Source organism: Urocitellus parryii, unplaced genomic scaffold (genome assembly GCF_045843805.1).
Source record: "Urocitellus parryii isolate mUroPar1 unplaced genomic scaffold, mUroPar1.hap1 Scaffold_48, whole genome shotgun sequence".
NCBI classification, from domain to species: domain Eukaryota; kingdom Metazoa; phylum Chordata; class Mammalia; order Rodentia; family Sciuridae; genus Urocitellus; species Urocitellus parryii.
Genome location: NW_027554049.1, coordinates 2,529,426 through 2,553,953, shown reverse-complemented (window position 1 = coordinate 2,553,953; position 24,528 = coordinate 2,529,426). Strand labels below are relative to the sequence as shown.

The 24,528-nt window shown below is 39.8% G+C and overlaps 1 long non-coding RNA gene across 1 annotated transcript; it reads right to left on the bottom strand.

The window, feature by feature from the left end:
- Positions 1-616: 616 nt before the first annotated feature.
- Positions 617-2,447, bottom strand: LOC144252584 (uncharacterized). The gene is made up of 3 exons (XR_013343023.1): positions 2,361-2,447; positions 1,679-1,743; positions 617-766 (listed from the first exon to the last, which is right to left on the bottom strand). It is a non-coding gene; the product is annotated as an uncharacterized LOC144252584 (long non-coding RNA).
- Between the last annotated feature and the right edge of the window lie 22,081 nt (positions 2,448-24,528).

The following is a 24,528-nucleotide window of genomic DNA, read 5'->3' as shown; positions in this document are numbered from 1 at the left end:
AAGTCAGCAAGTGGTAACTATTTCATTTTGGAAATCCAGGCACAATGTAGAAAACTGAGAAAACTTACTTCAACTTAAAACTAAAAATAAATATACTGGTTAAGATGTATACAGGAATAGTAAAATCACCTATGAGACATCCCCATGTTATTAGAGAATGAAAATACAAGCTGGGCAAGGCAATCTCTATGATACCTTTTATGAACTGCCTCTTTATTTGAACTATTCCAGACAACTAGTAGTTAATTTACAGTTCAAAATTTTGGAACTTAAATTCACATAGCAGACTGTACAATGCACTGTCAAACATACAATATGCAGGTCAGATATTATGTTCCAATTCAGTTTGAAGAAGAGGAAACAGACACAGTTTGCCTAGAGTTAGCAGCAGGAAAGCATATGAATCACTGTGTACTGCTTCTAAAATGATATTCTTCACACCAATCCCTTCACCATCTAAGAATAATAGAAGACAAAGATGCTAACTTAATTCTATATTTTAGTGATAGTATGAAAATACTAACTGAAATCTATACTTCAATTAAATAATAATATGAGCCTTATAATTCTGTATTTGTACGGTTAAGCAAATGCATACTATTCTTATCATGTTTGGACTTCTGCATATCTTTCTGTTCTTCGTTTTTTGGGTGGATTACTTTCTCTTAAGTCCTCTTCCATTCTTTCTTGTGCTAATTTTTTTGCTTCTTGTTTTTGGATCTTTCTTTTCAATTTTTTGTCTTCTTTCAGTCTTAGCTTCACTAGGCTGATAAACATTTACAATTAGTGATAATTTACCTTTGTTAATTGCTCAATGAACTACTTTCTGTTGCCTACTATAGAAAACATTCTCCAAGCAATAGGCTGTGACTTTTAATTAAGAAAGCTATGTATAATTTGTATAGATGTTATTTCCATGTACATAATGTATATAAATTACTTCCATGTATATAACATATATAAATTATTTCCACATATATAATGTATATAAATTGCTGTGTAGGGTAAATAAGAATAGTGCACGTACTCTGCAAGCAAGATCCCATGATAAAATATTATTTTCACCCCAATAACAATATGAGAATTTGGTTGATTTGGTTACACTGATTCTTTTTCAACAAATAATTCTATACATCTTTTCTTTTGGTTTTCTTGGTCACAAATTATAAGAAAAAAAAATCACTTTTTAGGATGAAAAACAAGAAGCAGGACCAAAAAGAAAAAAGGATTGGAATTATTTGATCTGAACAGAAAGAAACAGAGGTGAATAATTTTGACAATACACTAAGTATTTCAAGGTAAGAAATAGTCATTGGTTCAAAACGTTTGGTGGAGAAACATAAAAAAGCAAAAATGCTTTTGAAATTAAAAGCCAAAAGCTAACTATATAATTTTTGTTAAATGCCAAATCTGTTGATAACTAATTTCACAACATGAAATGTTATAATTTTACTTACAAGTTCAACCACTAAATAGTGACTTTTTCTAATTTTCAGTATTTAATCATTCTAAAGCTAGTTCTGTTTTAAATATCCATAAAAATAATTTTTAAAATACTTATTTATATATGTGTGCACAGCCAATTTTTAAAAATAGCACAATTTAGAAATCTGGATTTAACAGAGTTATAGACTAAGAGACAATATAAAAACTACTGATTGATTGTTAAAAATCTTACCTAGAACATTTCTGTTTCAGAATAGGTCTTGGAGGAACCTTTTCTTTTATGACCTTGTGTTCAAACTTTAAATAAAACAAAGACATCCAAAATTTGTCTCATACTCCCATGACATAAAGCACAAAACCACAAATATTTCAGAAGCACACACAATGTTCAATTTGATAGAACAGTGATGATGTTTTGACCCAGACAAAAGCCCAGAAAGCTTTAGCAAAATAATTTACTGAAAAGAGGAACAAGAGAGTAGACACCGCTTTATGAAGAAACTTTAAATAATTAAGGGTAAGCAGAAGATCCAATAAATTATATATATTATAATTACCCACTCCTGCCACATTCAGATGGTGAAGTTAAAGGTAATCCCTCAAGGCACTCTTCCCCTTCTCTAAAACCCACACCTCCACCACTACCCCTTTTGGGGTATTAATAAAATGGAAGTTATCAAAAAGAGTAAAACCAAAATATAAAAAGTGTGCTTTTCCTAGGAGGAAATAAAAGAATGTGAAAATGCTTCACTGCAATGCATGTCCTAATATTTATTTTCTTAAATGATATAACTTTTTTTTCTTACAAAAGACAAGATTCAAATCACACAACTTCCTCAACCTTAAAACATTTTAACAGGTGTAAACATTTTGGTTACAAACTTAATAAAATTTCTCCTTTATTAGATACTTACTTCACATTTAACTTGACCACCACTGCTGAAGATGATAATCTTAGAAATGATACCTTCACAGTCAGGGGTAAGACAAACTCCTTGTAGAAAATCCTATTTGATTTAAAAGAAGAAGAATGTTATGTGTAGGAGGGATAAATCTATGCATGTATACCATTTTTTTAAACTTCGTTTTTAGCTGTAGATGGACACAATACCTTTATTTTATTTATTTATTTATTTTTGTGTGGTGCTGAGGATCGAACCCAGTGTCTTACACATGCTAGGTGGGTACTCTACCACTGAGGCACAATCCCAGCCCCAACACATGTACTATTTTAACCACAAAGTACATTCAAAACATACTATGAAATTTCCTTTAGGGAGGCAATGAAAGTGCCTGATTGCTGCCATTTCAGAGCCTTCTTATAAGACTGTATCCACACGTATGAGGCAGACCTGTCCCTGTGACTTGCTTTGTGGTAAAGGAAGTCAAACTGCCATAGCATACACCAGGTCTAAATGAGCACTCTAGGAAACACAGTGTGAACTGGCTATTGTTCTTTTCCCTCTGTTACAGAAACATGTTCCAAAAAAGTACAACTTGGATTTGGAAATAAAGAACATGGCCACAGAGAATAGACCCAGCTGCAGCTCAACCCTGGCCAACAACTACAAAACTTCAGGACAAGTAATATAACCAAGAAAAGACCTTCTCATTGTTAGCCACAAAATATTTTGGTTGTATATTACTTCAGCATATCATAGTGAAAGCTGACTAATTAATAGAAGGTATTTAGAATTCTGAAAATGGTTAAGACAACTAATGGAGAGTACATAGCTTACAACACTCAATGTAAGTAAACAGACAGTAGAAGTGGCTCCAGGGTTACAGTTATATCTCTAGCTATCTATGTGAAAATTAGTTTCTACCAAACTTAAATAATTCCAACTGCTAAAAGACACCTAATATAATCACATTTTTTTCCCACTAGGGATAATGGTTTGCATAGGGCTATATAGTATTAAAAAAGGCTTTTTTTTAAGTCCACAGATTATATAGATCAGAAATAAACATTGTAACAAGAAAGTAAGACTGTAAAATTGTGCCCTCTTCCAAAGTATTCTAACTAATGGATTAAAACTAATCATTATATTGATAATAAGAATAAACCCCTGAGAAATGGCAGTATAAAATTTAAGTTAATTTATTAGGACAAATTACCTTAACCAATTTTGGTAAAAAACTAAAATGTTGGAACCTTAATTCTACATCAACGCTTTCAATCAATGATGAGCTAAATTGTCAGTGCATAATTTAAGATTTGTATTTTAAAACAAGAAAAAATTAAATTTTTATTTCTGATTATAACATCACAATACAAAAGTTAAATAATTTTTTAAAGGCCTCTAAAGTTACTCCCTTCATACTTGTATAAAATTTAAAAACTCATTTTCCACTTTATTGTTAAAATCATAACTTAAAACTTTCTAATGAAGTCTAGAATCCTCAAGAAGGGATTTATATTCACTTGAAGACTTTTTAAATATGTATATTGAATGTTTTTTTAAACATTCAATATACATATTTTAAAAATCCAGACAATCTTTATTGCGGCTTACCTTGTCAATTTTATCATTAAAGGTGGTTGTTTTTAACTTCTTCCAGCAGTTCATGTGAAATTCTATTTTACAATACTGGCAACAGCTGATTCGTATAAAACCCTGGATTTCAAAACATTTTAATTCACATTTTAAAGATGTCTATGCACATACACTTACTCATTCCCTCATAGCACACATATTAAGATAAAAAGAACTGTTGCATTCACTTGGCAGATATAACTAGATAATCTATCTCCTTGAAGAGGGATAAAATACTCTGTACTACAAAATGCTGAGTTCTATAGATACAGAACTTGGCAAAAATCTTCATTTCCACAGCTGACATCTGCATTATCCTTTACAGAATATCAAATATCTTAACAAACATTTCATCTGATCTACTAATCTAAGAGTAGGACAGTTATCTTCTTGAATAAACCAAAAACTTAATCACTTAATTAAGCACAAGTTAGTTTTTTGGGTTTAATTCAGTGATTGCACTGGCCTTTATATTCTTGGACTCAATTTTTACAAGGCATTAGAAATCCAACAAATCATAGGTAACAATCTCACTTTGTTTCCTATGTTCCTAAGGAAGAGGCAGTTACATGAAACATGGCTAGAGGAGGAAATGAAATTAGCTAGCCTGTCATCTATGGTCACCACACCAGCCCTAAACATTTATTTCAGTGGCCCTGGCTTCCCATGTGAGATGACCTAAAAAAATCCAGGGTAAGGGGCAGGCAAGGTGACAACTTGGGTGCCTCCAATTACAGAATTTATTCTGGATTCATTTTTAAGGCATGACTTTGCAAGTTACTGTTCCATTTTACATTTCATTTTTTACCTTAATGTCTGGATCATATATGTATATCTGGATTTTGGAATATCCACAACACTTCTGATAGCAACAAATAGCATCTGGCACTGGAGGGAACCTGCATTCTTCAACAAATTTCTCTAACAGCATCTAAAGCAAAATAAGCAAATCTGATAGTATCACAAAACTGATTTGTCAATAAAAAATGCTTGTGATTCCTCTTGCCATCAAAACATTTTCAGCATAGAAATGAATGTTTTTACCCAGGACAAATTATATGTATACAACTTTTAAAGATTTTCCTTTTAAAAGGAAGCTGATACAAAGATATGTAAACAAAGAGAAATGAACAAAATTCTTGTTTTTAGAATTTCAGTCAGAATCAAAATCTTGTCCTCTGTTATCATCAAAACTGGTTTTGTAATTTATAGTTTTTAGAAATCTCCTTTAAGAATCAAGAGGAAAGCTGGGTATAATGGCGCATGCCTGTAATCCCAGTGATTTAGGAGGTTGGGGCAGGAGAATCACAAGTTCAAGGCTAGTCTTATCATCTTAGGCCCTAAGCAACTTAGCAAGAACCTGTCTCAAGATAATACACAAAAAGGGCTGGGAATGGCTCAGTGGTAAAATATCTCTGGGTTCACTGCCCAGAAACCAGGAAAAAAAAAAAAGGAAAGAATTAAGAGAAATCAAACAATTAAGATAAAATAAGCCTTAGGGCAAGCCTGAAAATCCTATGATTCATCTCTTTCTCAATGTAACTTGACCTAAAATCCTAACACTCCCATTCATCTATCTCTGCCACATGTATTTGTTAATACTCTAGAGAATTAGAAGCCCCCAAGAGACTAACACCATGCTTTCAGTACTGGTTTTTTGTTGTCAATAACTTGTATATCTCCATCCCAATATGGTATAATGAGAGGAAAATCTAATAATCTCTGTGCTTTATTTTTCTGTATCAGCTTTGTTGATATAAATATAATAAAACTTACATAAGAGTACAGTTCAGTGGCTTTTAATATATCCAAAATGTTGTACAACCATCACCAATCTAAATTTAGCTCATTTTCATCATCCAACAAGGAACTCAATACCATTAGCAGTTCCTCATCTTTTTCCCCTAATGCCCAGACCTAGACAATCTATTTTCTGTCTTTGTATACAGATTTGCCTATTCTGGATATTTCATATATACAGAATCATACAGCATGTGACCTTTGTGTCTGGCTTCTTTTATTTCGTACAGTGTTCGCAAGATTCATGCATGTTGTATCATATATCAGTACTTATTGTTTATCTATTCATCAGTGGATATTTGGGTTGTTCCCCCTTTGGGGCTATTATGAATTGTGCTGCTATAAACATTCATGTACAAGTTTTGGGGAGAACATGTTTTCCTTTTTTTGTACAAATCTAGGAGTGGAAATGCTGTGTCACATGGTAACCCTATGTTTAACTATTTGAGGAATTGCCAGTCTTGTTGTCCCAAAGCAGCTGCACCATTTTACATTACAACCAGCAAAGTATGAATGTTATAATATTTCCATAACCTTGCCAACACTTAATATCAATGCATATCCTCAGAGTGTGAACCAGTATCTCACTGTGTTTTTATTTTCATTTCCTTAATGGTTAACAATATTGTACTAATGGGTTATCACTATATTTTCTTTGCAGATATGTCTATTATATACTTGTAAATTTGATTATTTGTCTTTTTACTATTAAGTTGTAAAAGTTGGCCCCTGTACTTTTAAAAGCTTCATACAAAAGCAAGTTCTGGTATATGGGACAAAATTTATTAGTTTTTCTAGAATTGGTAAAGCATCCATATGGCTCCAGAAATGATACTAAATTCATAATTCAATTCATAAACTCAGGTACCATCTCAATAATGATATTAATATAATAAAACAGTAATACTGTACCTTCCTCTAAGTACAACCAGTACAGCATCCTGCTTAATAACACATGCTATAATGTCAGAATGCCTGAACTCAAGTTCCAGCTCTACCACTTCCATGATGCTTAACCATGAGCTCATCACTTCACCTATCTAAATTGTAAAATGGAAATGATCATACTACACAATTCTCAAGGCTGCTGTAAGGAAAATGTAATGATGAATGGAAGGTGTGTCACTAGTACCTAGGAAACGTGCATTGAAAGTCATTGTTTCTCTTTCAAGGGAGAATGCATGTCAGGGACTTTGAGGAGAGTACTACTGTCTGTCTTTCAACACCTGCATCACTTAATATAGCTATCAGGGAACATTCTCAAAAACAAACTGTTACCTTTATTTTCTCTGGCTGAGACTCTTCAATAATCACATTACTGGTGGGCCAAGTTAACACTCCTGGAAGACGACAAATCAAAGTTTTTGCTTTCTCAAAATGATTGAGAGCTTCTAGGAATCTAAAATCAGAATTAGGAAAAAAAAAAGATACTGAAGATGTGATATGATATTTTCATTTACTACAAGAGTTCGAAAGACCTAGAGCTTCTTGGTAGGAGTACCTTCAATAAAACATCAGATGGAAGCATTCAATGAACACTAAATTTCCTTTAAATAAAACTAAAGTTTATTGCCGCTTGCTATTACAGTTAAATAAACTAAATATAACTGTGTCCTGGCCTTTGGCTTTATCATGGTAAGGTGTGTGCTAGTCCTTTTAAAATGCAACTTTGTTCCATTCAAAAAAAAGATACTGAAGTATTGGATTATGAAGTTAATGAGGGCTTTATTCTCTTTAGACTAAAAAAAGAGATTCCCTGCTTTCTCTAATCTTGAAACTATTTTCTAATTTAAAAACTTATTTTTGCCTATACATATGTAAAGATTCATATGTAGGGCTGGGGTTGTAGCTCAGTGGTAGTAGAGTGCTTGCCTTGCACACGTGAGGCACTAGGTTCGATCCTCAGCACCATATAAAAATAAACAAATAAAAATAAAGTTTTAAAAAAAGCCAATAACTCACTGACAAAAAATTGAAAAAAAATATTTATATGTAGAAAAGCTAGACTACCATCCACCATAAGACAATTATCAATAGCAGGATACAAATGGTACATTACAATGCCAAAAAACAGCTATTAGACTTTTACCCACATCATATTACTTAGGAATTAAAATGTAAATGCCTTTCAACATGGCAAAGACTTTTCAGTTTACCACATTTCCATGATTTTACACATTTATGTTTCTTTCCTGGACCTTGTGAATACCAGCATATCACCGTTGCATTAAACAAGTATGTCCTAACAATTTACACTACACTTTGAAATTAATTTCATTTGCTATTACTATAAAGGTGATTGCTAAATCCTATTTCCCTTGTAACTACTTGATCCTTACAGACCGATTCAAAAGTAACTTCATGAAGTAAAAGAATTTTCTTTAATCTTTAAAAATCTACAAAGAGGTTCCAGGCACACTCTAAGATTGGGTTCCCAAGAATCTCATAAAACTTTCCCTAAAATGTTAGAAGAAAATATGAGGAAAATTAAAAATTATAAGAGATATTTCAATCAGTGAACAATTATTTCTTTATAATGTAACCTATGTATATTGAATGCAAGTGGTTGGAAACACAGATTTCTTTTTTTAAAGCCCAAGACACAATACTGTTCCCTAAGGGTCATACAGACAATCTGGGGAGACAAGACTAAGAACAATGCAACATTTAGAGAAAAGTTGTATTTTGAACCTGGAATAAAGATTTCTACTATAATAGAAATTTAGAAAGGTTTTTATGCTTAACTTATGATGTATTTAACATCATGTTAACATGTACCTTTTATTAAAAACACTTTCATACATTTTTTTTGGAAATAGGTGCTTAACATCAAAATGTATAAACCATATTTTAAAGTACTAATTTATATCAATTCAGTCACCATTTATAGATGAAATGTACAAATGGATATTAAATTCTTCATGTTAAATATTACTCACTTTCTTATGAATTACAAAATTAAGAATCATCAAGAATTGCACTGATTGATCTTGCTTTAATACTTAATATTGATACTAAGATGTCAGCTCCTCAAAGTAAATCCAATCATAATAGTGTGCCACACATAAGGTAACAAAATAATTCCAGAAAAAGGATCATCATTACATTAAGACTATTTATCAGCCTGGAAATTAATGTCATTTCTACTAACCTGTTTTTTTTTTTTAAATATACTTTTCCAATTCCACAATAGGCCAAGCAATCAAGTCCCTCATTGGGGTAGTGTTCAATAATCCTTTTAAACTGGTTTTAAGCTTCAGATAATTCCTTTAATAAAGGTGAGAACAATAATCACTTATGCAAGAAGAAAAATGTTAAAACAGACTTCACCTCAAAGTTGATTCCTTTCGTGTAATATTAAAAAAACTGCATATTAAAAAATTCTTATGGAAAAATTACACTGTCTGCATTTCATTTTCTTAGAAGTTATACAAATTTCCTATAGCTAATCAGATGAACATATGGAAACCCAGGAATTCAACAAATCCAACCTTGCCAAAAATATAAGACAGCCAACTATATAAACGTTTCTTTGTACACACAAAGTGATGGCCTATGCTGGCTAATACTATAAGATGTAAATTCATGATAAAAAAAACACACAAATACAAATACACACATGCACACACATTGTAATCTACATCCTACTAAGTACTGCTCTCTTAGACAAAAGCTATCTTAAAAATAGCCCCCCCTCAAAAAAAAAGCCCTTTAGAGGCATTCCAAGAATGTCTGAAACAAGGGCTGGACTGTGGTCAACTCATGACTTCCTTAAGGGTCTATGCTGATGAAAATCTTTTAAATGCATAAATTCTACCATATTCATAGTTTTTTTAAAAAAAATTGACTATTTTACAGTAAATCATGAGTATAACAAACTATTTCTTCAATTCCAATAAGGGAAAGCATGAAATTATTCTGTGAAGATAGAATTAAAATCATGAAGTCCTGTTTCCATTGATATATTATAAAACAGAATTAGACAGGCATTAATAGAAGGCATTCCATCTGTCACATCAAGAACAAGGAAAATGAACCTCAGGCACTGTAGATTCTCAGAAGTGAGTAAAACATGAACGTCAAGGTTGATCTTAACTAGGTAGCAATTTAGAGTTGAACTTTCATTTCATCAGGTAAGTTTAGCATCCAAGTTGGCAGAAAGGATATGTTATAATACTTGAAATCATTCTAGAGAACCTCAAACAAGGTTATAACACTGAATAGCACAGGTAAGTAAGCATCCCAGGAAAGTAAAAGAAGAGCATGAGTAATGGGGACCACTAGAGCTCACACCTACATGCAGACAATATGTTATTATCTGAATCCTCCACTTAAGAATTAACCAAACACCAAACTACTCATCACCCAGAACTAAGAGCTATTAAGCATGGTCATGTTCACTTCAGTTTTCTAATAAAACAGCATAACACAAAGTTGAGATCTCCTTTCTAACTTCCTCAGGCCCATTCTCTCTTTTATCAATAAATGTTGTCATCTTAAATATGATAAATGGGTAGTCCATGATATTTTTTCTCAGTTTTACAAAATGCAGAGATATCCATAAACAATATTTAATATTGTTCTATATGAAATGATACACGAGTGTTATCACAATGTTTGTGTTCTCCAATCTGCTCTTTTCCTTCAAATTTATGTTTTTGCAATTTGCCTACCATGATATATTAGATTCTTTATTTTTTATGTAAGTAAGATGTAGAATCCCAGTATTGCAAGCATTATTTTTTCTAATAGGAATACAAAGTTTTCTTTAAAAAAAAAAGAAAAAAAAGCACAAACTATTTAAATTTAGCTATTTCAGCCTTTCAAGAAAGTACACAGAAGGAAATGAGCCAAAATGGAAAAAACAGTTTTTATATATCTTACAAAACCAATATCCTATTTTATTTGTTAGTTCTCTGTGTTACAATCTTACCTCAGGCTGTCCTATTCCAAGCAGAGAAATGGCAAATCCATATACTACTAATACATAGTTAATCATGGCCAGGTTCAATTGCTGTCAATAAAAAGGCTTTAGTTAAAAATCTAAACATAAATCTGCCAGTTTACATCACATTAACCTTCTAGCCACAACAGTGTAATAGCATCACTAAACAAGTGTAATAACATCATTCATCAGTATGATTGAATTAAAGATCAAATAGAATTAGAAAATATATTTTGCAAATACAAAACTGTTATATTCATATCAAGTATTTAAAACACAAAATCAGTGCTGGGGTTGTGGCTCAGCGGTAGAGTGCTCGCCTAGCATGAGCGAGGCCCTGGGTTCCATCCTCAGCACCGCATAAAATAAATAAATAAAATAAAGGTATTGTGTCCAACTACAACTAAAAAAATAACCAGAAAATAACCAGAAAATCAGAATGCCCTCTACCATCATGCAGGTAACTGCAAGGCTGGTTTTGCCTTCAGTAATGCTAACATGGCTGCTTCCTCTTTGTTCTCAGAGGCATAACCCAAACTCCTTAACAGAAAATTGCAGCTTTTTTCTCACTTGCTACTGTAAAAGGTAAGTCATTTACACCTGATTTGAGAAAGTCCTCCACTACTACTCAACAAAAGGATATAAAATCTATTTTAAAACTCTTTTTACCAAAGAAATTCTCTTTTCAAGCTTTTATGCAAATGAGACAAAACGGAAGGAGGAAAAGCACTAGAATATTTTTGACAATGACTTCAATCCACTTTTACTGTGGTAAAAATTAGAAAGCTATTGCAAGAGCACATTAATAGTTTTGTCAATATTTTATCTGTTTAAAAAAAGTTTAAAATTTACAAATACCTTTACCAATGAAAAACTTCCAAGGACTATTTTAGCAATCTTACTTAACCATTTCTTTTCTCTGATCTTAGGTACAGCACGTAAATTTAAATTTCATACTCTTGGAGGAAAGAGGGCCTTGAGGTAAGGGGAAAAAGAGCATTTCTCTGATTTTCTTGAAATTTAAAATGTTTTCAAAAGTTGTTTAATGTTCTCTCCACAAGATTACAGCACATTGAGAAGAATTTTAAATTATTTCAAAGACTGCTGCTATTCAATATAATATTCTCAAGTTCATTAGTGTTTGATTAGTGGTGCAATGACTGTGAAAATGTATAGAAAAATAAGAACATGAATCAATATAAAATGCAATAATTGATCAGTTTTTATATTTCCTTTTTCTTTTAGTTGTGATCAATGAAAAACAACAAAACATCAACATTAGGTAATGCTATAGGTACACTTTATGTTTGATACAAGAGTTCTAATCAATACAACCACTATCACTGATGGAGTCCCATTGATGGATTTTTTTTGCCATCATAGAAAATAAAAGTCAGCAGGAAACAAATAATCTTTCACTTATAACCAACAAAATGTTTTTTCCTGCTGTTGATTTTCACTACTATATCAAGAACATCCACGAGTTTTAAAGATGTGCAAAGTTTTAACAGCAAAGTGACACCTGAGATTGTTAATGGCTACTTTTCTGTTTTATTTGTTCTCACAAGAACAAGGAGGGATAACTATAACTACAAAAAAATTTATACCTATTATGCAGGATTTAAAGACTTGTTCGTAAAACTAAGCAAATTTAAAATCTGCTTTCAAAAAAAGCCAAGGCCTGACATTCAACTTTTTTTAGCAAATATAAACTTTTTTGATCATTTCCTTTCATGAAAAGTGACACATTTCCTTTTATGAAGTTGCCACCACAGATGCCTGGACTGACACCCACGTGGACATGTGCTAATTTCACTCAAGAGTATAACTCACAAAAGGAAACATCCCCAATGTATCATCCAATTCAGTTTCACAAATTTTCCTTGCCAACTCCTTAAACTGTCAGGATGAGAATTCAGTCTCTAGGACTCTTGCTGAAACTACCAAAGTACAGCATAATTTTAGTGAGGACGTTTTCATGCTCCCTAAAGGATGACAATTCATTCAAGTACAAATAAAACTGGTCATGAAGTATTTCTGGAGTATTGTTCTTGATGTAAAAATAAAAGCATCCAATTGCTTGAAAGACAACCTGACAATGTTACCTTTTAGCACTAGTGGATAACTTAGAAGTGGTTTTGCTAGAGAGTTTGGTGCTTTTCTTCTGCTGGGTGGCAGAAGGTTCTTTCTTCATGATCTTCAGGCTCTGGAGCAGCAGGGTCTTGCTGGTCCGAATCTGAACTGCCACTGCTGGTGCTGGGGCTGTCATCATCGGACATTTGCTTATCACTGGCCATTTGATGAAGTTATCACTTGGAAAACTTTTTTAAAGAGGAAAGAGAAGAGAGGAGAAATGTTAATCTAAGAAATCAATCAACAGCTTTTCCTTATCTTATATCATTCCCAAATTGTATCTCTATAAAAAGGCTTCAAAAGTGTTCACATTTATTGTATGAAAATGTTACTGGGGATAGGATGAATCTTACAATGCCAGCTCTCAGGGATTGTCCAAAATCACCCACTCACATTTTTTTCCATTCCTTGGATAATCTATGAATTGTCTACTTTCTCAGAAGGCATGAAAAAGATTTGCCGGGGAACTTAAGGCAAGGAGTATTAACAACATAACTGTAAATAACCGATTTTTATGAAAAATGTTAAAAAGTCACTACACGTCTAAATATTCACAGACTAACATGGGTCCGAGCTACCAAATTCCCTTTCCCAGAGGAAAATATTCCCTGTTAACCGCTCATATGCTTATTTAAGGTGAACATTCCTCTTCTATGCACGTAAAACCTTTAAACACAACACTGGGAAATTTAAAACTCAACTAACAAGCTTCCCTAGCCTTTTCCACAGCCAGAAGTGAGGATTCATCCAGCTGCCATCATGGGAAAAGCAGAATCCAAACTGCACTTTCGGCAAAGCTCCCCACATCACCAAGGTTCCTTGCTCAATCTTTACATCACGGGGGACATTTTATCCAAAATTAACGAAAAGAAGGGTAAAAGCCCAAGGAAAAACAACACAGCCCCAAGAACTGCAACAAACGTCTGCGCCCTCATAGGTGAGGGACTGCCGTTGCTGCTGCCAGCATCCACGCAGCTCCGGGGCCCTTTGTGGGGAAGGCCGCACAGGGACAGCTTGCCACCCCAGCCACCAAGTAATAGGAGCAGCCAAAAGGCCCCACAGCTCGGGGACACCGGTGCCGTGGACGCCTGGTGTGAACCTGGATGCCCCTGCAGCTGCCTAACTGCCCACTCCCCAGGACCCCAGCCCTGCCTTCCTACCTTGCCGCCTGAATGAAGCTGCCGCAGCCCATACTGCCCCCCACTGTAGACCCCAGCCCCGCGCCTTACCTCACAGTGGGAATGAAGCTTCAGGCCCTGCCCTGGCTGAAGCCCACGTGGACACCATCCCCGCTGCCCTAGTTCCCGGCAGGAACGAAGCTGCTGCCACCGCTACCACAGCCGACGTCAGTTGCGGCGGGGCTAATGGTCGGCGGGAACGAGGCTGCGGCGGCGGCGGGAACGAGGCTGCGGCGGCGGCGGCGGGAACAAGGCTGCGGCAGCGGCGGCGGCGGCGGTAACGAGGCGGCGGCGGCAACGAGGCGGCAGCCCCGGCGGCGGCGGCGGCGGCGGGAACCAGGCGGCGGCCGAGGCGGCGGCGGGAACCAGGCAGCGGCCGAGGCGGCGGCGGCAGCAACGAGGCGGCGGCCGAGGCGGCGGCGGCTGCGGCGGCAACCAGGCGGCGGCCGCGGGGGCTGCGGGAACGAGGCGGCGGGAACCAGGCGGCGGCCGCGGCGGCGGCGGTGGCGGGAACCAGGCGGCGGCCGAGGCGGCGGCGGGAACGAGGCTGCGGCCGCGGCGGCGGCGGCGGGAACGAGGCGGCCGCCGTGGCGGCGGCGGCGGCGGCGGGAACCAGGCGGCGGCCGTGGGAACCAGGCGGCGGCCGCGGCGGGGGCGGGAACCAGGCGGCGGCCGCGGCGGCGGCGGGAACCAGGCGGCGGCCGCGGCGGCGGCGGCGGCGGGAACCAGGCGGCGGCGGCGGCGGCGGCGGCGGCAACCAGGCGACGGCCGCGGCGGGGACGGGAACCAGGCGGCGGCCACGGCGGGGGCGGGAACCAGGCGGCGGCGGCGGCGGGAACCAGGCGGCGGCCGCGGCGGCGGCGGGAACCAGGCGGCGGCGGCGGCGGCGGGAACCAGGCGGCGGCGGCGGCGCCGGCGGGAACCAGGCGGCGGCCGTGGGAACCAGGCGGCGGCCGCGGGAACGCGAGGCCGCTGAAGTCGCCACCCGCCCCCCTGGCTGCCACCCGCCCCCCTGGCTGCCACCCGCCCCCCTGGCTGCGACCCGCCCCCCTGGCTGCGACCCGCCCCCCTGGCTGCCACCGCCCCTACTGCCCCCCACTGTGGACCCCAGCCCCGCGCCTTACCTCGCAGCGGGAATGAAGCTGCCGGCCCTGCCCTGGCTGAAGCCCACGTGGACACCATCCCGGCTGCCCTAGTTCCCGGCAGGAACGAAGCTGCTGCCGCCGCTACCACAGCCGACTGTCAGTTGCGGCGGGGCTAACGGTCGGCGGGAACGAGGCTGCAGCGGCGGGAACGAGGCTGCGGCGGCGGCGGCGGCGGGAACGAGGCTGCGGCGGCGGCGGCGGCGGCAACGAGGCGACGGCCGCGGCGGCGGCGGCGGCGGCGGCGGCGGGAACCAGGCGGCGGCGGGAACCAGGCAGAGGCCGCGGGAACCAAGCGGCGGCCGCGGGAACGCGAGGCCGCTGAAGTCGCCACCCGCCCCCCTGGCTGCCACCCGCCCCCCTGGCTGCCACCCGCGCCCCTACTGCCCCCCACTGTGGACCCCAGCCCCGCGCCTTACCGCGCCCCTACTGCCCCCCACTGTGGACCCCAGCCCCGCGCCTTACCTCGCAGCGGGAATGAAGCTGCCGGCCCTGCCTTGGCTGAAGCCCCCGTGGACACCATCCCGCCTGCCCTAGTTCCCGGCAGGAACGAAGCTGCTGCCGCCGCTACCACAGCCGACGTCAGTTGCGGCGGGGCTAACGGTCGGCGGGAACGAGGCTGCGGCGGCGGGAACGAGGCTGTGGCGGCGGGAACGAGGCTGTGTCGGCGGCGGCTGGAACGAGGCTGCGGCGGTGGCGGCGGGAACGCGAGGCCGCTGAAGTCGCCACCCGCCCCCCTCGCTGCCACCCGCCCCCCTCGCTGCCACCCGCCCCCCTCGCTGCCACCCGCCCCCCTCGCTGCCACCCGCCCCCCTCGCCGCCACCCGCCCCCCTCGCCGCCACCCGCCCCCCCCCCCGCTGCCACCCGCCCCCCTGGCTGCCACCCCCACGCCGACCCCCACCCTCCCTGTCTGATAATTATGTGGTTCCAGCCCCTTTTTCACCTGAACAATTGTAAATTATGAAATTTGACCTAGCATTTTTCCCCTCTAGCTTTCTCAGTAGCACAAAGTAGACAAAATTCCATTAACTGCCCACCCCCCAGGACCCCAGCCTTGCCGCCTGAAGGAAGCTGCCACCGCCCCTACTGCCCCCCACTGTGGACCCCAGCCCCACGCCTTACCTCGCAGCGGGATTGAAGCTGCTGGCCCTGCCCTGGCTGAAGCCCACGTGTACACCATTCCCGCTGCCCACTTCCCGGCAGGAATGAAGCTGCCCTCAAAGCCGACCTCAGTCGTGGCGGGGCTAATGGTCGGCGGGAACGAGGCTGTGGCGGCGGGAACGAGGCTGTGGCGGCGGGAACGAGGCTGTGGCGGCGGCGGCTGGAACGAGGCTGCGGCGGTGGCGGCGGGAACGCGAGGCCGCTGAAGTCGCCACCCGACCCCCTGGCTGCCACCCCCAAGCCCACCCCCACGCCGACCCCCACCCTCCCTGTCTGATAATTATGTGGTTCCAGCCCCTTTTTCACTGGAACAATTGTGAATTATGAAATTTGACCTAGCATTTTTCCCCTCTAGCTTTCTCAGTAGCACAAAGTAGACAAAATTCCATTTTACCACCAAAAAATGTCCTTTAAAACAATGAAGGGTAATAATTATTTCTAGAGCACTAGAAACTAAAAACATAAAGAAAATGTGTTTGGAAATTCTCTTACTGCATAAAGTATGACAATTAGTATCCTGCATAAAATATGGCAATTAGTATCCTGCATAAAATATGAGCAGTTGAGAATGACTTATACTGAGAAAAATTTTTAAAAATTGTTGAAAACTCCCTCAGAGTTACAAAAGTACTTTACAAACAATAAACCTGTTAAAAAATCTGTGTTATTATATACAACAAGCATTATGATTTGCATATGTATTTTCAGAACTCTGTATATGCATTGTTAATGTCAAAGACCAATTAAGTTGCAATTTTTCTTACATTGTTAGAAAGTGCTGCTTTTCTGTGGTTCCTCAGTATTCAAGTATCCTCAATGAATGACTAATATACATATTTTTCCTCTAAAATGTTTTATCAAAATGGCAATCACAGAAACTAACAAGTAAGACTTACAACTAGGTAATTAATTTGCCAGGTTATTCCCAGAGTTGTAATAAAATAAGTTTCCAGAATTGACTCCCATAGTCTGGTGGTACCTTTTAGCTTGCTGACCAGCTGATATATAACAAACCAGAAATTGATATGCTTCTTATATTCTGTTTGTGTGCTTCTGTTTAGCAGGAATCACAGGGGTTTACTTATTTAGTCCAATGCATTCATTCAATAAAGCCATTTCTTTTAATTTCAGGTATTCATCTCCTAGTTTTAATAACACTATATGCACTGCTCGTTACTTTATTAACAATTTAAAAGAGGTTAAAAGTTTTAATAATTTTAACTTTCCTATCTTAAAAGAATATTTGATAGCTAAATAGCATTGGAAGGATTAATAAGATTTTTCTATACCTCTTAAGATGTTTGTAGTTTTTATTGTATACTTAATAACATATGCATTTTTGATTTATGGAGAACTACCTTCTTGTCTAGTTTATCTTTCTGATGTCCCATATCTGTGTAGAAACTAGTAACTCTTAATTCCTAACAATTACAATGCAGTCACTTACTCCAGGGTTATACAAGTTGAAGCATAGAAAAATACCCTTGTGCAGGTTAAAAAAAATCCAAGAATTTAACATGGTTCAACCTAATAGCTTTACGGAAATGAATATGAATAATTTATTAATCACTAAATTCATTCACTGATTTCATACAATATTTTTAGTTCATCTGTCAAGGAGGGATCCAGAATCTGACCACATCTCACCACCTCCATTGGTCCCTGACCTGGATTGTTGTTCCATTCTTGAAATGTTCTGTCTGCCTCTGTCTCTTCTCACTCAGGCTTGTTCTTAACACCAGCATGAACAAAGTCTCATCATGTCAGTCTTCTGCCCAGAACCCTCCAATGGCATCTGAATCAGAGAAGGGGCCACAATAGAGTGTCCACCAAGGCCACTGTGGCCATACTGTCCTCTGAGACAGGCAGGTCCTAGTGGGGCTTGTGGGACTCAGATCTTCTACAGGGCCCTGTATAAGGGCTTTCTCTGGGAGAAGGTCCTGGTGTTTCTGGATGCTGTGTTTAACAGTCTAGAAAATGAAAATCACATGTCAAGGTTTTTTCTGAATCCAGTTTTTAGATATGATTAATTTGAACTATCATAACTAATGCAGCATAATAATTTATATCATGCTAGCATTAATAATAAAATACTTAGCAAACCAGCAATAGAACTTCCGTAGCTCAAGAAAGAATATCTACACAAAACAAAGCAAGCATTGTAATTAATAGGAAAAAATGAATTATTTCCTCCTGATATTGAGAAAAAGACAAAGCTATCCAACCTCATTACTTGTATTCAACAATTCTGGCATAATGGAAGTCCTAACCAGTGCCATTAAGTAATAAATTAAGTAAATGTACACAGATTAGAAATAAAGAAAATTCTACTTAAGAATACATATATATTTACATTTGTGTGTGTGTGTGTGTGTGTGTGTGTGTGTGTATTTGACTGTTCTCACAGAAAATCTCTAGGAATTAAACACACACATAAACACACACAAACCCTATCAACATGTAAAAAGAACCATGTTAATTTGAACGCAAGAATCAAGAAAATGTAAATAAGTGGAGAGATATCTGTGTCCATGATTGGAAAACTCAACATATGATTCTCCCCAAACAGAGCAGACACTTAATAAAAATGATGTAAGAATATCAAACATACATGAGAAGATGTTCTACAACATCAGACATAAGGGAAGACAAATTAGAAAAGTTTATTGGCTCATGGTTCTAAAGGTTCCAGCCCAAGATAGAGTGACCCCATAGTGTTGGGCCTCTAGTGAGGGCAACACCTCATGGGAGCATGTGTTTACCTCATGAGGGAAGAAAGTTTAGGAACTTTAAACAAGTTTATGTCCAGAGGAAACCAAACTTTGGGAATAAAAATGATGGTGTTTGTAAAGCTTATCATTTAATATTAGAGTTTCTTTCCCTTCTCTGTTCTTCTCCTTTCTACCTACCTATATTTCTTCTATCCTATTTCAGAAACACCTCTAATGGCTGAACCTTTAATTGTTGGCCTTGATTCATTTGGATCATGGAGTAGTCTGTTAAACAATGTATTACTGTCTTTTTCCTCCTAATATGTTCCTCTTTGTTGTTCTCAATTTATATACTCATCCACTGCTAGCTTGGCAAATCCAGTGGTCTTGTTATGGTAGGCATAACAAAAATGTAAAACTTAAATCCATCTAACATTTTGGGGGTGACAGTACTGGAGATTGAACCAAGGCATGCTTTACCACAGAGCCATAGCCAGGTCCTTTTTTTAAAATTTCTTATTAGGATGTTGTGAAACTGCTTCCAGTCTCTAAGTTGCTGAGGCTGCCCTGTAATTCGTGATCCTTCTAAACTTCCTACTCACTAGGATTATAGGCATGCACCAATATGCATGGCTCATCTAACTAATTTGCCATTGTGCAATTGTAAACTCTGTCCTGAAATTAAGCAGATTGTTTGTGCCAATTGTGAAGATAGTTTCAATTTCCACACTAATGGTGGACAAAATGGGGCTAATTCTAAAATAAATTTGTCCTATAACTGTCACCACACTTGGGTAATAAAGTTTATCCCAAAATAGACTCTGCGTATGGTGCACTGTAACATCAAATAAACTATAAGCTAACATAATGGTAGGAATTCACTTGTAACCAAGCAACTAAGACTCTGCCAATCACAGCAGTGCAGCTTAGACAATCATGTGCTATGGACTAATCTGACCATACACATATAGTCAGAAATGCTGACTGCAGCCAATCAGATGATTTCTGATATGGCACTTCCTTTTCTCTGGTGGTGAGTGTAATCTGCAGAGGTGGTAGGGTTAATCGTCTTGGGTCCCAAGTACAACCTGGTTCTAGAACCTTTTTTTCTTTTTCCTTGTCTTTCTTTAGGCAAGTTTTGCTAAATTAAGTTTTCTCATTTTTCATAAAACAATTCCCATCTAGGAACCAGCATGAGAACCTGGCTGCCTTCCTTCTGGCATTTGATGGGAGTCAAAGACTATTTTCTGACCATCTTTGAGCCATCTAGGAGTAGAGAGCTGCAATACCCAGAAACAAAGAAGAGGCTGCCTTGGGAATAACTGCTTTCCCACCACAGGTTTCAAAGTTAAACCAAAGCTTGAGAGCTCTGGGGAGGGGAGGGAGAGGGTGACAGCAAGAATACTACTTGATGAGACAGTCCAGGGGAAAACTGTGAGGATTTGACAGAGGAAATACAGGAATGAGGCCCAGGAAACCACAGGGAATGCCAATGAAGGAGTCCCCTCTGAATGCATGTCTAATCCAGATAGAATCCTTGTGGACACAGGGAAGAGAGCACCCATCAAGTGATATTTTCTTGTTCTTTTACTCTAGGGTAGATATTGGACTTGAAGTGGTCAGAAGACAAGATCACTAGGCTGGTCTGCTGGAAGAGGTAGATGTACCAAATGTAAAGGGAGAAGTATATTTGCTACTTGCTGGCTAGACTCTGCAGGATTCTGGCAAGACTGGCTGTTTCTGAGATAGAAACTTCATGTTTCAATGCAGTGTCCTGTTTTGACTATAAGCCTGGGACTGGCAGTATAATTACTGCAACCAGATCTCATTCCATCCCTGTAGAGAATCAGTGGATATTTCCTTATCTGAACATAAGCAGATAAGCCATGGGGCCCCTAGATTTCACCCAAGTACTGGAGAAGGTGTGCCTATGCAGTGTGTAGAGAACAAAGTCAGTTTTGAAGACCTCCATGAGTTCAGCTTGTTCACAGTCAAAGCTGGATTACAGAAAACAGTCCTTTAACATCATTTTTCCACTTGGGTCCATGAGGATCCAGCAGTGCCTGGCTTGGGGATATATCTACTTTTACTCTGAAAAGAAGAGTGAAAGGCTCATAAAACTCCTGACGTGGCTATACCCTCACCCTGAGGGCCACTCTGTTTCAGGTACAGGGAGGATCTTGATAGGCATGTGAGTAGAACTCATGCTATGTTTTCTGATTCAGTGGTGCCTCCTGGAGCAGGACTCCCCACCAGGGAATGAATGAGGCCCATGGAACAATGCCCACTTGTCACTATGTGGCACAACATGGAATACACTAGAGAAATGGATCCTCTCCCTGCTTTGATGATTTTCTGCTTTCCCATGTGGACAGGCTCTGAGAAGAGAAAATCTGGACTGCAAGCAGAGCAAGGCCCCAAAGGGACCAGTCCTGATCTGTTCCCCTACACAGGAAATTCCAAAATTTTGAGTAGGTCACTTCCCCTGTAGGTACAGATCATGTCTGATTGCCTTTTCCCCTGGAAGTCTATGGGGCAGTCAAGGATTACTGCTCCATGACCCCAGGTCCATTTAAGTCCCAAATTCTTCCAGGGAGCATTACTAGAGGTATGTATGTATAAATATCACTAGGCTACAAGTCATAAGCAGAGTGCCCTAGTCCTGGCTTTTTCACCAATTGTCAACTCATCCTTTCTGTAATTCAAGAGCCAGTGGTGTATAGGCTTATTAATATACCCTTCAGAAATCTATCTTTTCTGCTTGAAGGATTTGCTTTCTTTTGCATTTGTGTCATAACTAAAGGGGCTTCTCAAGACCTGTGGTCTGGGAGCCAGTGCAGAGGGACACCTATGGTGGAATGTGGTGAACAACTCAGCCCCTGATGTCCCATCCTCAAGCTGGTGGTTTGCACTGGAAGGACATGAGCTTTATGGCTATGGTACCACTTAAGATTACCCCATGCCACTCTACCTTCTTCCTTGATTAAAACGTGTAATATTTTTCTCAAACATTTCACTCTGAACTTACCATGTCACAGCATTGGACTGTTACTGCACAAATAGTTCTACCTAGAAGGGGAAACAAGGGTGTTGGCCCCTCCCCTATGACTCAACATGGCATAGACATATGCCACTATCTCTATTGAGAAAAAAAAATTATAGAAAGCAATAGAGGTCTCCATAGGAAGAATCCATGAGAACATAGAGTGTACATGAGGCAAAATAGTCATTGTCTGTATGGACTGATATTTTTTCTGAAAGAAAACTTTTCTTTCTTAACATGTAAACTAAAAAATATGATATTTTTGACCAGATAAAACCTTTTTTTTATGACAGTATGTTGGGTAATGATGGAGGTGGCCTGGGATGCCTGCCCCACTTGGCCAATGCTGGCAGGGAGTGGCCGGTTGCTCCCTGAGCAGCAAGGCCTGATTGCCATCCTAATCTCCCTGATTTACCTGTTCTTAATAGGAAGGTTGTGGCCCTTGGGGCTGGCATGGTGACTACAGGCCATATCAGTCATCATTCTCTTTTGCTTTGTGTAGAAAGGAACCCTCTGATGACAATACTGCTTACTACAAGGGTCTGGGGTTCCTCTTCATGTCAGTTTAACTCTGGAGGACCACTTCCATGCTGATGCCCCAACTTGTCCACCAGGATTCATTGAACAACTGTCATGATGTAATGTCATGATAATGTCCCATTATCCATTCACAGTCTGTTTGTGACTGATACTGGATCTGGGCAGTGGCGAGGAATCTTCCTACCCTCTGCCTTTTTTATTGGAGTGTAGCGACTGCAGAAAGTGATTCTTTCTTTTCTCAATACAGTTTTCTGGAGGATATAACATTTCTCTGGTAGGGAGGGGTGGGACTGTCACTTCCCATTGGAGGTTCCTTCTTCACCTCTGTCTTCCTGTTCTCTTCAGATCTTGAAGTCTGGGAGCATACTTTGATTTCCAATATTGCCATACCATAGCAGGGGTCTCCTGAGACTACACCTCCACAGTTTTCTCATGGCTTATACCTGTGTTTTGCCAAGCCTGGACTGGGCTTGAGGCTGCCTCTTGAAATTCTCATAATAATCCTACTGTGCTGGGTTCTGCCCAAAAGACTGTAAGTGTAAGGCTGAGAAGGTAGCTGGTCCTCCTGTGTAGTTGGAGGGACCACTGAGGGCTCATGGCTGCTAACCAGTGGAATTTTTGCCCTGGCCTTGTGCATCTCTGCAGGTGAGGAATCAGGGAGGAGACTCTGCAGGGTGGGAACTGACAATTTTTAAATCACCTTTTCTCCTGGACCTTTCCAATAAAGTCCTTCTGGGAAACTGACAACCTTGCCAATGGAGTTGGCCCTGGAGTCACAGGAGACCAAGGGAAACGTTGACTGTGGAAGAGGCAAGAGTGGTTTCTCACCTTCATGATATCAAGGGCCTGGAGGTGTGGACTCAACCTGTGTCTCACCCAAGATGTCATAATATTTGTTTCTAGCATCAAGTGAGTTCCTGGATCAAGGAAGGAAAGAGTCTAGGAGGTGTTCACCAGAGATTGATGATCCTTGGAGGATGCTAGTTTGCTGGGGTTTTTTTCTTCTTTTTTTGTGGGTGTTGGACTTTATAGTGTGTGATAATTGCACACTATACAGGTAGAGTTATACTTTGGATATATTAGAGTTGGGATCTGGAATGTCCTAGAAAAGTCCATTAGGTAAAGGCTTGGTTCCCAGTGTGGTGCTCTTGGGAACTGATGTAATCTGTTAGATATTAGAGCCAGTAGGAAATCTTTAAGTTATCAGTAGTGTCCTCTTAGAGGATATTTAAGACCCCCATTCCCTGCCTCTCTCTCTTTTCTTCCTGGCTTGAGACTAGTAGTTTTGCTTGGTCATGCTCTACTTTTGCAATAATTTGTCAAACACCAGTGACAAAAAAAATAGTTCTAATAAATCATGAATTCCAAAACTGTGAGCCAGAATACACCTTTTCTCTTTATTGGTTGGTTATGTCAGGTATTTATGATGGTGGCGAAAATTTGACTAATACCCTGGAGCACCAGTGTTTTAAAGAGTTAAAAAAGCTTTGTAGTCTGGATATAATACCAGGCAGAGAATTCAACAAGGAGTGCTTTCAAAGTGTGCAATTCTAATTCTGAGTATGTCAAGAGTAATACCCATGCCTATGATCCTCTACCACCCCCATTCTTCTTCATCTTCTCTAATAAGTCTCTGCTACTTTCATGTCTTTTTTCATCCCTTGATTTCACATATGAAGGAAATTGTGTAATACTTGTCTTTCTGTGTCTGGCTTATTTTACTTAATATTATGGTCTCTATTCCATTTATTTTTCTAGGAATTACATGATTTTATTGTTTTCTATGGCTGGATAATGTCCACTCTGTGTGTATGTATGTGTGTGTGTGTGTGTGTGTGTGTGTGTGTGTGTGTATCACATTTTCTTTACCCATGTATATATTGACATATAC